Genomic DNA, 12,722 nt, shown 5'->3' with positions numbered 1-12,722 from the left:
TCCCTTGGGATTCGACCTCGGTCTCATCGAGTTTATTACTACATCACAACCCTATACTTGGGGAGTGAACAAGTTTTTTATGCTTATTACGAATCAAATTCATGTTAAAAATCCTCTTTGTAGGATCCCAGGATCGGAACCTGGTGTATGGGTGTTGGGACTTGAGAATGGGGTACTATGGAGATTATCGGTGCTAAATTCGGCGATCGAGAATTTTGTGAGCCTGATTTTCGAGTTTGGGGTGTGACATTTCTTAACAAGATTATCTAAAAGCCTTTTTTCCAATAAGCTTAGATATCTTGGAGCATGAATGTCCAGAGAAATTTATGGACCTCAGCATCATGTGTTGCGATCGAAATTTGGAGGTTTCCAGAGAATATATGATTCACCTAAAGAAGATAATTTCTCAATATTAGTGGGTTGAGATGAATGAGAGACCATAAATAATTAAATAAAAAAAGGGTTGTTAGTCGTGGTCCCTTTAAAATCCTAAGTTGTAGGCTCCAGTTCAGAATCTATCTCCTTCACCTGTAATGGTAAGATTTTAGTGTTAGTGGAAGGAGTGGCATCAACTTCCTACCTAATATGATCATTTGAATCTACAGAGTGCGCCAAGCAGACATCTAAAGATTCAGGAGTTTCAGTTAAAAGAGACTCATTATCTACAAATGTATCTATTAAGTTCATCTCATGGGTCAGGTCCTTATCCTCTTGTGGCTTGTGCAAATGAAAAACATTGAATTCTACCATCATATTCCCAAAAGATATTTTCATTACTCCATTCCTGCAATTTATAATGGCATTGGCAGTGGCCAGGAATGGTCGACCTAATATGATTGGAATTTGAGTGCCCATATTTGAAGCTGAGCGTGTGTCCAAGACTATGAAATCTACTGGGTAGTAGAATCTATTGACCTAGACCAACACATCTTCTATCTTACCTCTTGGTATTCTGGTCGAGCGATCGGCTAGTTGTAATGTTGTTTTAGTAGGTTTCAACTCACCGAGGCCTAACAGTTCATATACCAAGTATGGTATCAGATTAACACTTACCCCAAGGTTTAAAAGTGCATTATCAACCTTGAAGTTTTCGATCACACATAAGATCGTAGGACTTTCAGGATCCTTATATTTTGGAGAGTGTTTCGTTTGATTATGGCACTCACCTGTTTAGTAAAAATGCTTCTTTGTGTACATTTAGCTTCCTTTTTACCGCACATAGATCTTTCAGGAATTTGGCGTAAGATGGAAACTGTTTAATTTCATCCAACAAGGGGGTGTTAACCTTGACTTGTTGAAAAACCTCTAGAATATTTTGATTCTCACTTAGCCTTTTTGATGTGATGAGACGTTGAGGAAATGGGGTCATGAGTTTATATCCCTGCATTGGTTCTTTGTCATATGGAGCATTACTAGATTCACAACCATCCTTTGAACTTTTGGATTCCTTGGGTTTCTCAACCGTCCTTGGAATCTCTTTGTCTATTTCGTTTCCATTTTTCAAGGTGGTGATGGTCTTAACATGTTTTAGATGCTGAGTTGAAGAGTCGTGATCACATATCTCACATTGTCTCGTTGGGTTAGGTTGCAGTTGGGCCAAAAAGATCCCAGTCTCCCTAACATTTAGTTGTGTCTCAAGTCTTGCAACCGAAGTTCTAAGCTCATTCATAGCCTGCAGTTGCTCTTGCCTAAATGCATCTAATGTATCTTCAAGGGTTCTCCTTAATGGAAGTCCACTAAATGGCCATTGTGGATAATTAGTTACATTTGTAGTTGGTTCATTTCCCCAATTAATGTTCCACTCATTGGGAGTGTGCATGTCAGAATTTGGTGCATTAAGTGGTTGTTGATACACATTTGTAGTTTCTACTTGAATGTGAAACACCTCTTGAAAAGTTGGGATTGTAAAACAATCTTTGATTAGGTGTACCTCGCTCTCATAAATTCCACATACGGATTCAACGACCACTGTGGGCTGAGTTGATTCCTTCCTAGATTCCAAGTCCTCAATTTTTCATGCAAGAATTGCCAACCGTACATTAATATCATCCTCCTTCTTGAGTACATGTATTCCTATCTCTCTGGGCATTTCCTTGGAAGTACTAGCTTGGTTTGATGTGTCCCATGATTGAGCATTTTCAACTAGCATGTCAAAGTAATCCCATGCATCTTCTGGTTTCTTATCCATGAACTCGACATTACACATCATCTGTATGAATTGGCGCATGTTTGGACTTAGTCCGTCATAAAAAAGATCAATTGTCTGTCAAGTTTCATAACCATGGTGTGGGCAAGCGAGCAGTATGTCCTTGAACCGTTCCCACCATTCAAAGAAAGTCTCATTATTTTTCTGGGAGAAGTTCATTATTTCTCGTCTAAGAGCGTTGGTTTTATGAGTAGGGAAGGACTTTTTAAGGAACTCCTGGCTCATCTTTGCCCATGTTCTAATGGATCTATGCCTTAATGAATGAAACCATGATTTGGCCTTTTCTTTTAAAGAGAATGGAAATAATTTAAGGCTAATTGTATTAGAAGGAATATCATTAAAATGTATGGTCGTAACAATCTCTTCGAATTCTTTAATGTGCATATATGGATTTTCTGAATCAAGTCCATGGAACTTAGGAAGTAATTGGATTATCTCAGGTTCGAAGTTCACATTTCCTGTATTGATTGGAAGAATTATGCAGGAAGGTAAAGTTGTTCTCACCGATTGTAAATAATCTCATAGCGCTCAAACCAAGGGAACTCGATGTACTTCATTCTCATCGCGCACCATCTTAATAGGTGGTGTGTGATGCACAGGGCCTTCATCAACCCAATGTTCTTGATCCATGCTTTCAAAAATATTTGAGGATTTTCTAACTTATCAATAGATTTTTCAACTAAAACTCCTTTTTTAATTCCTATAGCAAGTATGAAAAGCAGTTAGAGGGAAGAAATTAGAAGAATGTTACCGGATCAGAGTTCTATGTTAGGACTCTATAAAACAAAAAAACAATGTTAATTTCTATAAATAAATAAAACAGGAAAAATCTTAAAAACAAAATTTTGAAATTAGAAAGTTCTAAAACCCTTAGATAAAAAAAATAAGAAAATAAGAAAAATCTAACATATTCTTAAAAAGAAAGAAACCTAAGTCAAATAGGAAATCTATAAAAGAAAGGAAGAGAATTAGAAAGAGGTTACCAAATTAGAAGTTTCTATATTAACATCCTGTAAAACAGAAAAACTAAAAAAAAAAAAAAAAAGAAAAAAAAAAGAAAAAGAAAAAAAGAAAGTTCCTAAAAACAGAAAATAGAAAGTAAGTTAGTTTCTAAAATAATTCAGAAAAACCTAATCTTAGAAATATAAAATAGAAAAACCCTAATCTTAAACTAATTCCAAAACTAGCTAATCTAAAAAAAATACAACCGTTAGTACCCAGCAACGGCGCCAAAACCTTTTCAAAACCCCAAGTGAAAGGTCCTGACGTAGTAATAATCTCGGTAAGACCGAGGTCGAATCCACAAGGACTGAACTTATGTGTCTTCTTAAAGTAACTAGAACTAGAACTAGAAGAAGATGTAAACCTAAATCTAAAATATTTGAGAGAGTAATTGTGATTAAAGTGATTAAAACTAACAAATTCAAAGGTGGTAACTAGGGTGCCAAGGATCCACTTGTAGCAATTGGGAAGCTACCTTGCATGATTCAAGGACACAACTGGAATCATAGTCCTATCCTATCAATTGGTAAGAAGAGATTTGTTAGATCTCTGAACTTCTCATGCATCTAATCATTAATGGATGAGAGTTGTGAAGATTTGGAAGTGATTCCATCACCTAACCATGCCCAGGAGATAAGGCAAACAACAGGATTTACCAATCCCACAACCAATTGTAAGAGAATTGTGAAGGTTAGGAACGATTCCACCATCCTACCATGCCCAAGGGACAATGGTGAACAACAGGATTTCCTAATTTCACAATCTCAGTTAAGGAAAATAAGATATCTCAAGCTATCACAGATCTATTGTAATTTATCACAACAAACCATTAAAAATTAAAAATACTCCTTATAATCAAACTAGAATCCAAGAGAGTTCAACAAAACATGAATCAAAACAAACATCCCAATCACGTTACAAGTGTCACCTCTTAGCCCTAGCTAAGAGGTTTAGCCAACCATAGACATGATTAAACTAAAATCTCTTAAGAAAAGCATAAAAACGACTAAGGAAAAGGAAGGAAAAACTCTTGGTGACGGCTTCTTCACATTTTTGCTCAACTCAAACCTTAGAAGATGCCTAAGAACTTCATAGGTATTCCTATTTATAGTTTTGTAAATCCAACTTTTACATCGAGTTGGAAAAATCAAGAAACCACCTCAAATTTACGCAGTCCGTGTGCTATTCGCGTAACCTTAGACTGGTCGAGGGTCACCTTCGATGGGTCGAGGGTTTCCTTCAACTAACTGAGGATGACGGGATTAAAGGATTTTGATCGTTGGAGTTTGAGTCAAGGAATCTGTAACGCCCTGAAATTCGGGGGTCGAGCATAACTCAGCTCCCGAGTTCCAAAACATCACTTATGCAACATATTTAATGATGGATGTATGTTGTCTGTATTAGTGCATAAAACATGAAATAGATTAAGCCAAAACACAGATATAATTCAGGGATAAGTGAAGATAGCAAGCGGAAGACTTATAGAAATATATGTGTAAAAGTACAAATCCCTGAAGTACATATACATACCAGGTCGTAATGAAAGTGTTACTATCAAAATTACAAGTATCAAAGTACATCATTTAGTTCCCAAAAATAATCCCAGAATCCCGCGCATCAGAACGAGGCTCGCTAGAACACGTCTAAAAACTGCATATAAGAGAAAGCAGCCTCATCATCATCCATCTCCCGCTCTGCCTCAGAAGTCGCCTCAACATCTGCAACATCAGAACCTAAGACAGAGTCTGGTGGGTGTTTAACACCACCCCATAACGTGAGAGTGAGTGATCAACTCAGTGGAACAATAAGGCACAGGTTAACATGTGATCAATTCAATCAAGCAATAATGATAAAGCAGAATAATCAAATATGTCCTAAGTACTCTTGTTAATGCAAGGATGTATACAAAATGATGTGTGCCCTCACGCATACACCCTCAGTGTCTTCATCTTACGTTACGCATGACACCATCTCAAAGTGCGCCACATCTACAAAGCACATGCAAATGCGGTGCATGAATATAATTACCAAGTTATTATTAGTCCTTTTCATACAGCAGGATTGGGAAGCTAAGATACCTTCCTCATATCACCATCCAAACAATGATCCATTCTAGGGTCGTCAATCCTAGACATCTCATACGATCATATAGTTTCAGGTCGTAGTAAAGGGCTCGTCACCAATCAATGCACGCCTATCACACCTTCGTTACTACACTAAGGCTCGTCACCTCAATGCGGTATCCAGGCATGCTCGAGGTCACTACAAAGGGCTCGTCACCAATCAATGTAGGCCGACAGCACGAATATAGTGTCCCATACCACCATAATCGGCTCACGAGTTTAGTTGCTCACTGGTCACTACAGGAAGGCTCGTCACTCCAGCGTAGGCCGACAGCTCGACCACAGTGTCCCATACCACCATGTCCGGCTCATGAGTCTTAGCGGATCAAGGTACCAAGGTTAATAGGATTTCACTGGTAAGTTCGGTACCCTAGATTCAAGCAGTAGCGTCCATACATGGTGAACATACATCGGACAATCGGGTTACTTGATGAACTCGACTAGCACGAGCGCACGTTGGGTTGAACGACATAGAGTGCGCAAGCACTCCGCATGGCCAAACCACTGCCGACAACTCTAATACGACTCGGGTTCGTCTAATACGTCCTACATGGCGAAAGCAACCTCAACCACGATGATAAGGTCGATTACCGATTTCCTGGACTAATGCATAGTCCCACACACATTACACTACAACAGATATTTGTATTGAATGTAGAACAGTAAGGGAACAACAACTTCAATCATGTGGTACACGAGCATTTGAAGAATATCCACTTAACATGAATTCAAACATAAGTAAGACTTGAAATTAAATAACAAGGAATGTAACTTACATGGAGGAAATCATACACATCAATAGGAGTATTGAGAATCACTTCTCAACACCCGCAAATAGTGTAATAAGTTACACTTTAGATCATTGAGACATTTCTACAAACACTTAGCATACATAATACAACATACATGACGTATGTTGAAATACAACCATTTGGACAATTCCTTTTACCAAGGAGTTGTCGCACATACATCTAGCATACATACATGACAAATAATCATGGCAAACACAAGTGCATATTTTATACGCATACGGTACTTTATACATACACGTAGAATACACAAATCTCAATATAACACATGCATATCAGGAACGCAAAGCAAACATAACATTTGGCATGTGAAATCTCATCCAAAGCAAGAATAAATCATTAACTGGCATTGAAAGCCTTGAAAACCATAACCTATACACTTAAAGTCCGCACCTTAAGCCAGAAAAAACACCGAACTGATTTCAGACGAGTTGTCTTCGTCAACGGTGATAGAATACCCTAAAGCAAGAATAGAAATGAGATATAACAACACCAAGACTATTCTAAGCTCTAACACAGATTAGGGTTAGGTTAACTTATCCAAAGATGAACTCAGAATCGTCAGAATAACGATTCAAAGTGAAGGTTCAAGGATGTAGAAGAACAAGAAAGAATCCAAGACGATTCACCAGCTTCTCTCTCACTTTCTCTCTTTTCCTCTCTCTCACTTAGCTAGGGTTAGAGAAAATTCGTATGAAAAAGAGAGTTAGGGTTTCAAGGTCTATAAATAGGCCTAAACTTGATGAAAATAACCCCAGGGACAAGGTATACTTAGGTTATAACCAAAGCATGCCTCTCTCGATCCAACGAAGCACTTATGGTGGGCTTATCACCACGAAAGGTCGGACTTAAGCTCACTGACCAAGGATCTAGGTCAGGTTGAGTTTTCGTACCGACCGGCTTTACAGATCAGCCGTGGCAGACCACACTCAATTCAACGGTCACAGAATCTCGATCAGGTCCACAAGCGCAAGGATATGCCTGGGTCACCTTCCCTGATCAGAGGGCGAAATTGGGTCAGAATCCAACGGTTAGATTGCTTAAAATCGTCGCGTAAGCGACACGACTCAGATTTCATAAAAGCTTAATAAATTTCCAACCGTTCTCATACTCTTCACTCCGAACTCAATCAAATCGACCCAGAACATCTTCTGGACTTGATTTTTGAGGTAATGGTCAAGTCCAACATGGTGACCACAACAGCCTAAGATCATCGCTATCGGACTTTTGACGCGCGGTCCAGGTCCGATCCAAAACTTCCAAAAATACCCCAGAACAACTGGATTTAGCGATGGATCCCAGATTTCAGAGTAACATAGCGCTAAATAATCTACACGTTTAGAGTCATGCAGGTCGAATTTAAAGTGATTGATGCGAATTTCACAAGCAATCGAGATTAGCACTAATTACCCCAAAAACAACTACTAGGGAAAGATAAGCACAAAATTTTCAGGGTCATTACAATCTACCCCCCTTAAAGAATATTTCGTCCTCGAAATTCATACCTTCTCGTAAACTTCAAGGATCTGAGGGTAGCTCTTCCTGACCTCAGCTTTAGATTCCCAAGTAGCCTCTTCCACACCATGATGCGACCATAGCACCTTCACAAGAGGGATAACCTTGCTACGCAATACCTGCTCCTTCCTATCGAGAATACGCGTCGGTCGCAGTACATAAGTGGCATCCTCACTCAACTGCACTTGCTCCCAACTGATAATATGCGAAGGATCAGGAACGTACTTCTTCAGCATAGAAACATGAAATACGTTATGCACGCCCGCAAGAGGTGTGAGCAAAGCAAGGCGGTATGCTACCGCTCCCACTCGATCCAGAACTTGAAATGGACCTATAAATCTCGGCGTCAGCTTCCCCTTCTTACCGAACCGCAGAACTCCCTTCATAGGAGAGACCTTCAGAAAAACATGGTCTCCAACCTCAAACTCAAGCGGTCGACGCCTCGTATCAGCATAACTCTTCTGCCTACTCTGGGCTGTCAGAAGTCGACGTCGAATGATGTCAACTTTCTCTGAAGTCACCTGCACCAATTCCGGGCCAAGCAAACTACGCTCGCCAACTTCTGCCCAACAATGTGGTGCTCTGCACGGGCGACCATACAGCGCCTCATAGGGAGCCATGCCGATACTCGCCTGGAAACTATTATTATACGCAAACTCTGCATACTGAACACAATCATCCCAACTGTCCTTGAAATTCAAAACACAAGCTCGCAACATATCTTCCAGGACCTGATTCACGCGCTCCGTCTGCCCATCTATTTGCAGATGAAACGCGGTGCTGAACTTCAGTTTCACACCCATCGCTTCCTGAATACGAGTCCAGAAGATAGATGTGAAACGCGTGTCTCTATCAGACACAATCTCCAGGGGAACTCCATGCAGACGTACTATCTCCTTGATATACAACCTAGCCAACTCGTCTACAGAGTTAGTGACTCTAATCAGTAAGAAATGTGCCGACTTCGTTAATCGGTCGATGATCACCCAAATAGAGTCATATCCCTTCCTCGTCATCGGCAACCCAGAAATAAAATCCATAGAGATGAAGTCCCACTTCCATTTGGCTATTGGCATGGGCTGCAGCAACCCAGGAGGTCGGCGATGCTCTGCCTTGACCTGCTGGCACGTGAGACAACGAGAAATAAACTCAGCAATCTGGACCTTCATATTGTCCCACCAATAAGATCTCCTCATATCCTGATACATCTTCGTGCTACCTGGATGCATCGCAAGTTAGAACTATGGGCTAACTCGAGAACCTCCCATCTCAAGTCAGGGATGTCAGGAACACATAACCGGCCACGAAATCGTAGGCCCCCATCAGAACTAACACTCCAGTCAGAGTTCTCATCTGTACCAACCCACTTCCTCATCTTCACCAAAAGCTCATCATCTGCTTGAGCTACAACGATCCTCTTGTCGATAAGGGGCTGTACCCGAATGTGTGTGATAACCTCATACGGCTCAACCACCGTAAGCTTCTGCTTAAAATCTCGCACGAACTCCAACATATCCCACTCTGCTATCATCAACGGAGCCGCAAACTCAATAGCCTTCTTGCGACTTAACGCATCTGCCACAAGGTTCGCCTTACCCGGATGGTAAGAAACATCGAACTTAAAGTCCTTCAATGTTTCTATCCATCTGCGCTGCCTCATATTCAAATCACGCTGCGTGAAAATGTACTTAAGGCTCTTGTGGTCGCAAAAGAGCTTTTACTCACCATAGAGGTAATGTCTCCAAAGCTTTAATGCGAAGATGACAGTCGCTAACTCCAGGTCGTGCGTAGGGTAATTCTCTTTGTGTTTCCTCAACCGACGCGAAGCATAAGCAATCACCCTGTCCTTCTGCATAAGGACACAACCCAGGCCAACGCGAGAGGCATCAGTATATATAATATACTTAACCCCTTGCTTTAGCAATACTAGCACAGGGGCGGATGTCAACTTGTCCTTCAGCTCCTGAAAAGCTAACTCCGCCTGCTCATTCCAAGCAAACTTCAAATCCTTCCATGTCAGCAGTGACAACGGTCTGGCAATCTTCGAGAAGTCCTGAATAAAGCGTCGATAATAGCCTGCAAGACCCAGAAAACTCCTTACCTCAGTAACTGAACCAGGCTGCTTATAGTCCTGCACTGCAGCTACCTTGGCAAGATCGACAGATATCCCTTCCTTGGACACCACATGTCCCAGGAACTTGACTTCCTCCTTCTAGAAATCACACTTCTTGAACTGCGCAAAGAGCTGATTCTTCCTAAGAGTATCCAAAACCGCTCTTAAGTGCTCCTTGTGTTCTTCCCGGCTCTCCGAATAAATAAAGATGTCATCGATAAAGACAATGACGAATTGGAACAAGAATGGCCGAAACACCCTGTTCATTAGATCCATGAACACGGCCGGTGCATTCGTAAGACCGAACGACATCACAAGGAACTCATAATGACCGAAGCTAGTCTTGAAAGCGGTCTTCTGCACGTCCCCATCCTTGATGCGCAACTGATGATACCCTGACTGCAGATCAACCTTCGAAAAGTACCGTGCCCCCTTCAATTGATCAAACAGACCATCAATCCTGGGCAAAGGGTACTTATTCTTCACAATTACCAAATTCAACATGCGATAATCAATACACAATCGCAAGGAACCATCCTTCTTCTTCACAAACAAAACAGGTGCTCCCCAAGGAGACACACTAGGCCGAATAAAACCCAATTCCAGTAAACCATCTATCTGCTTCCTCAACTCCTCCATTTCACTCGGAGGCATACGATAGGTGGGTAGTGAAATGGGCGCCGCACCAGGCATGAGGTCGATAGCAAAATCAATCTCACACTGAGGAGGTAATCCAGGAATCGACTTAAACACATCTTCAAACTCCCAAACTACCGGCGTGCTAACTAACGCCGATTCAGCCATACTCTCCAACAGAGAAGAATACTAATCAAGACGAAAAGGGTAGCTGACCTGAACTAGGAAAGTAACTGTCTCGCCCTCATGTCCATGGATGGTCACCGACCTTGCTTCACAATCAATCTCAGCTCGCATCCTCGTGAGCCAATCCATACCCAAAATAACATCGTAATGATAAAGCGGTGCGACTAAGAAATCAACACGGATCGATCCACTTCCAAGATCGACCAAACAATCCATACAACGCTTGCCCAAAGCAGAGGAAATCCCCATAGCGGTAGTAAGTGTCACTCTTTGCATAGGAACAGATCTCAAACCCAAATGCCTAACTGCCGCATAAGATATAAGAGAAGTAGTGGACCCTGTATCCACCAACATAGAAACGGGAATACCTTCAATGTGTGCTGTCACCTCGAAAGACCTCGGCACCAAGTCAGACATAGGCATTTCAGCTGAGAGCGCATGAATTCGAGCCTACTGCTGACAATTCGGCGGAGGAACCATGGGCCGCTAAGGTGGCCTGAAGCTAGGAACTGCAGGTCTGAAGGATGGATGAGCTGGCACTGATCGAAGAGGTGGAGCAGAGATAACCTGAGGCATCGGACGGTTAATCCTCTACGGTGGAGTAAAACCACTGGCCCGCATACGCGAAAAGTAAAAACGGTCCAAATGCCCTGTCTTCCCACAATAAGAACAGCGAACATCAGCTCTCATCTGTTGAGCGGACGGCGCTAAATGCCTAGGAGGAGAATCTGCTTACGGCCTCTTGCCGAGAAAAGGTGCACCCTGAAAGTCCGGTCGCGGCCTAGGAGCCATCGGTGCTCACATGCGGGACGACCTGTCCCCATCCTGCTCTGCTCGCAAGGACATGCTCACCAGCTCCGCATAAGAAGAAATGCTAGCACAGTAAATCTTCGATCGGATCTCAGGTCTCAATCCCTCAGAAAAATGCCGCATCCTCATCGGCTAATAGCCCAGGATCAAAGGAACATACCGACCCAGCTCAGTGAACCGGTTCTTATACTCCGTCACCGGCAGCCCTCCTTGGCGGAGGCGAAGGAACTCACTCTCCTTCTCATGTCAGTACGTAACCGGGAAATACTTCTCATGGAAGCGTGCCTCAAACGCCTGCCATGACCACTCAAAACCTTCCTCGACAGTGCGAAGCACACTGTCCCACCATAGACTGGCCTCCTTCTCAAACATAAAGGAGGCAAGCTCAACCTGCTCAACCTCAGAGTAGTGCAACGGTCTCAGCATCTTAGAGATGCGATCAATCCAATACTCGGCCTCCTCGGGTCTATGAGAACCCGCAAAGGTAGGAGGTCGCAAGCACTGGAATCTCTCAAAAGTGCCGCTGGCACTGGCGCTCCCAGATGAAGGCATAGGTGAAACAGGTGGAGTCGCCCACACTGACTGAGCAAAGATGCCAGCCATGGAAGAGAGGAACTCCTGCTGCTGCTGGTGGTGCTGCTGCTGAAACTGCTGCTACTGCATCAACAGCATCATCTGCTCAAACCTATCAGACGGTGGAGCAAATGAAGATGCACAACTCGGCTAAGGAACAGAGGGCGTGACTGGAGGAGCCATAGGTGTCGGCCCAACACTGGCATGAGACGAACCCGTCTGAGGATCTACCTGGCTATCGCTCAAGGGAGGAACCCCAGCAAGCGACTCAACCAAAGAGAGACGGGCCGAAGACTTCGAACCCTTAGGAGGCATCCTTACATTCAACAGAGGATGCAACCTGTCAGATTCTACGTCACATAATCCATCCATACAGCATTCACAACACAACTCCAAGGAAAAACAACATGCATTCCATTAAACAAAATTGTCGCAATACAAGTAGTGCAGCATTACATGAATCACGATTAGGAAAGCATGAGAACAACAACATTTAACACTTCAAGCAATCACAAACAACTCCAACTACAAAGCCAACAATGGCTATACACAGAAAGAAACAACAAACAAAGTAAAGGACGGCTACACCGACAACTACTCATCGGAATCAGGAGATGGAGGCGGGGCACCCTTATCCTGCAAGCAACACAGGATAGACTTCAGAGTTCGAGTCACTTTCTTAAACTTATGCTTAACAAGGGCTTGAAGATCAACAATACCTGGCGTAAAATAGCCTACCCTTCTTCAAG

At 42.5% G+C, this 12,722-nt stretch overlaps 1 non-coding gene across 1 annotated transcript; it reads left to right on the top strand.

The window, feature by feature from the left end:
* Window positions 1–2,276: 2,276 nt before the first annotated feature.
* LOC131219632 (small nucleolar RNA R71) lies at window positions 2,277–2,383 on the top strand. The gene has a single exon (XR_009158280.1). It is a non-coding gene; the product is annotated as a small nucleolar RNA R71 (small nucleolar RNA).
* The last annotated feature ends 10,339 nt before the right edge of the window (window positions 2,384–12,722 follow it).

This window comes from Magnolia sinica, chromosome 11, assembly GCF_029962835.1.
Source record: "Magnolia sinica isolate HGM2019 chromosome 11, MsV1, whole genome shotgun sequence".
Taxonomy (NCBI): domain Eukaryota; kingdom Viridiplantae; phylum Streptophyta; class Magnoliopsida; order Magnoliales; family Magnoliaceae; genus Magnolia; species Magnolia sinica.
The sequence above is the reverse complement of the archived record's forward strand: the minus strand, read 5'-3'. Positions and strand labels throughout refer to the sequence as shown.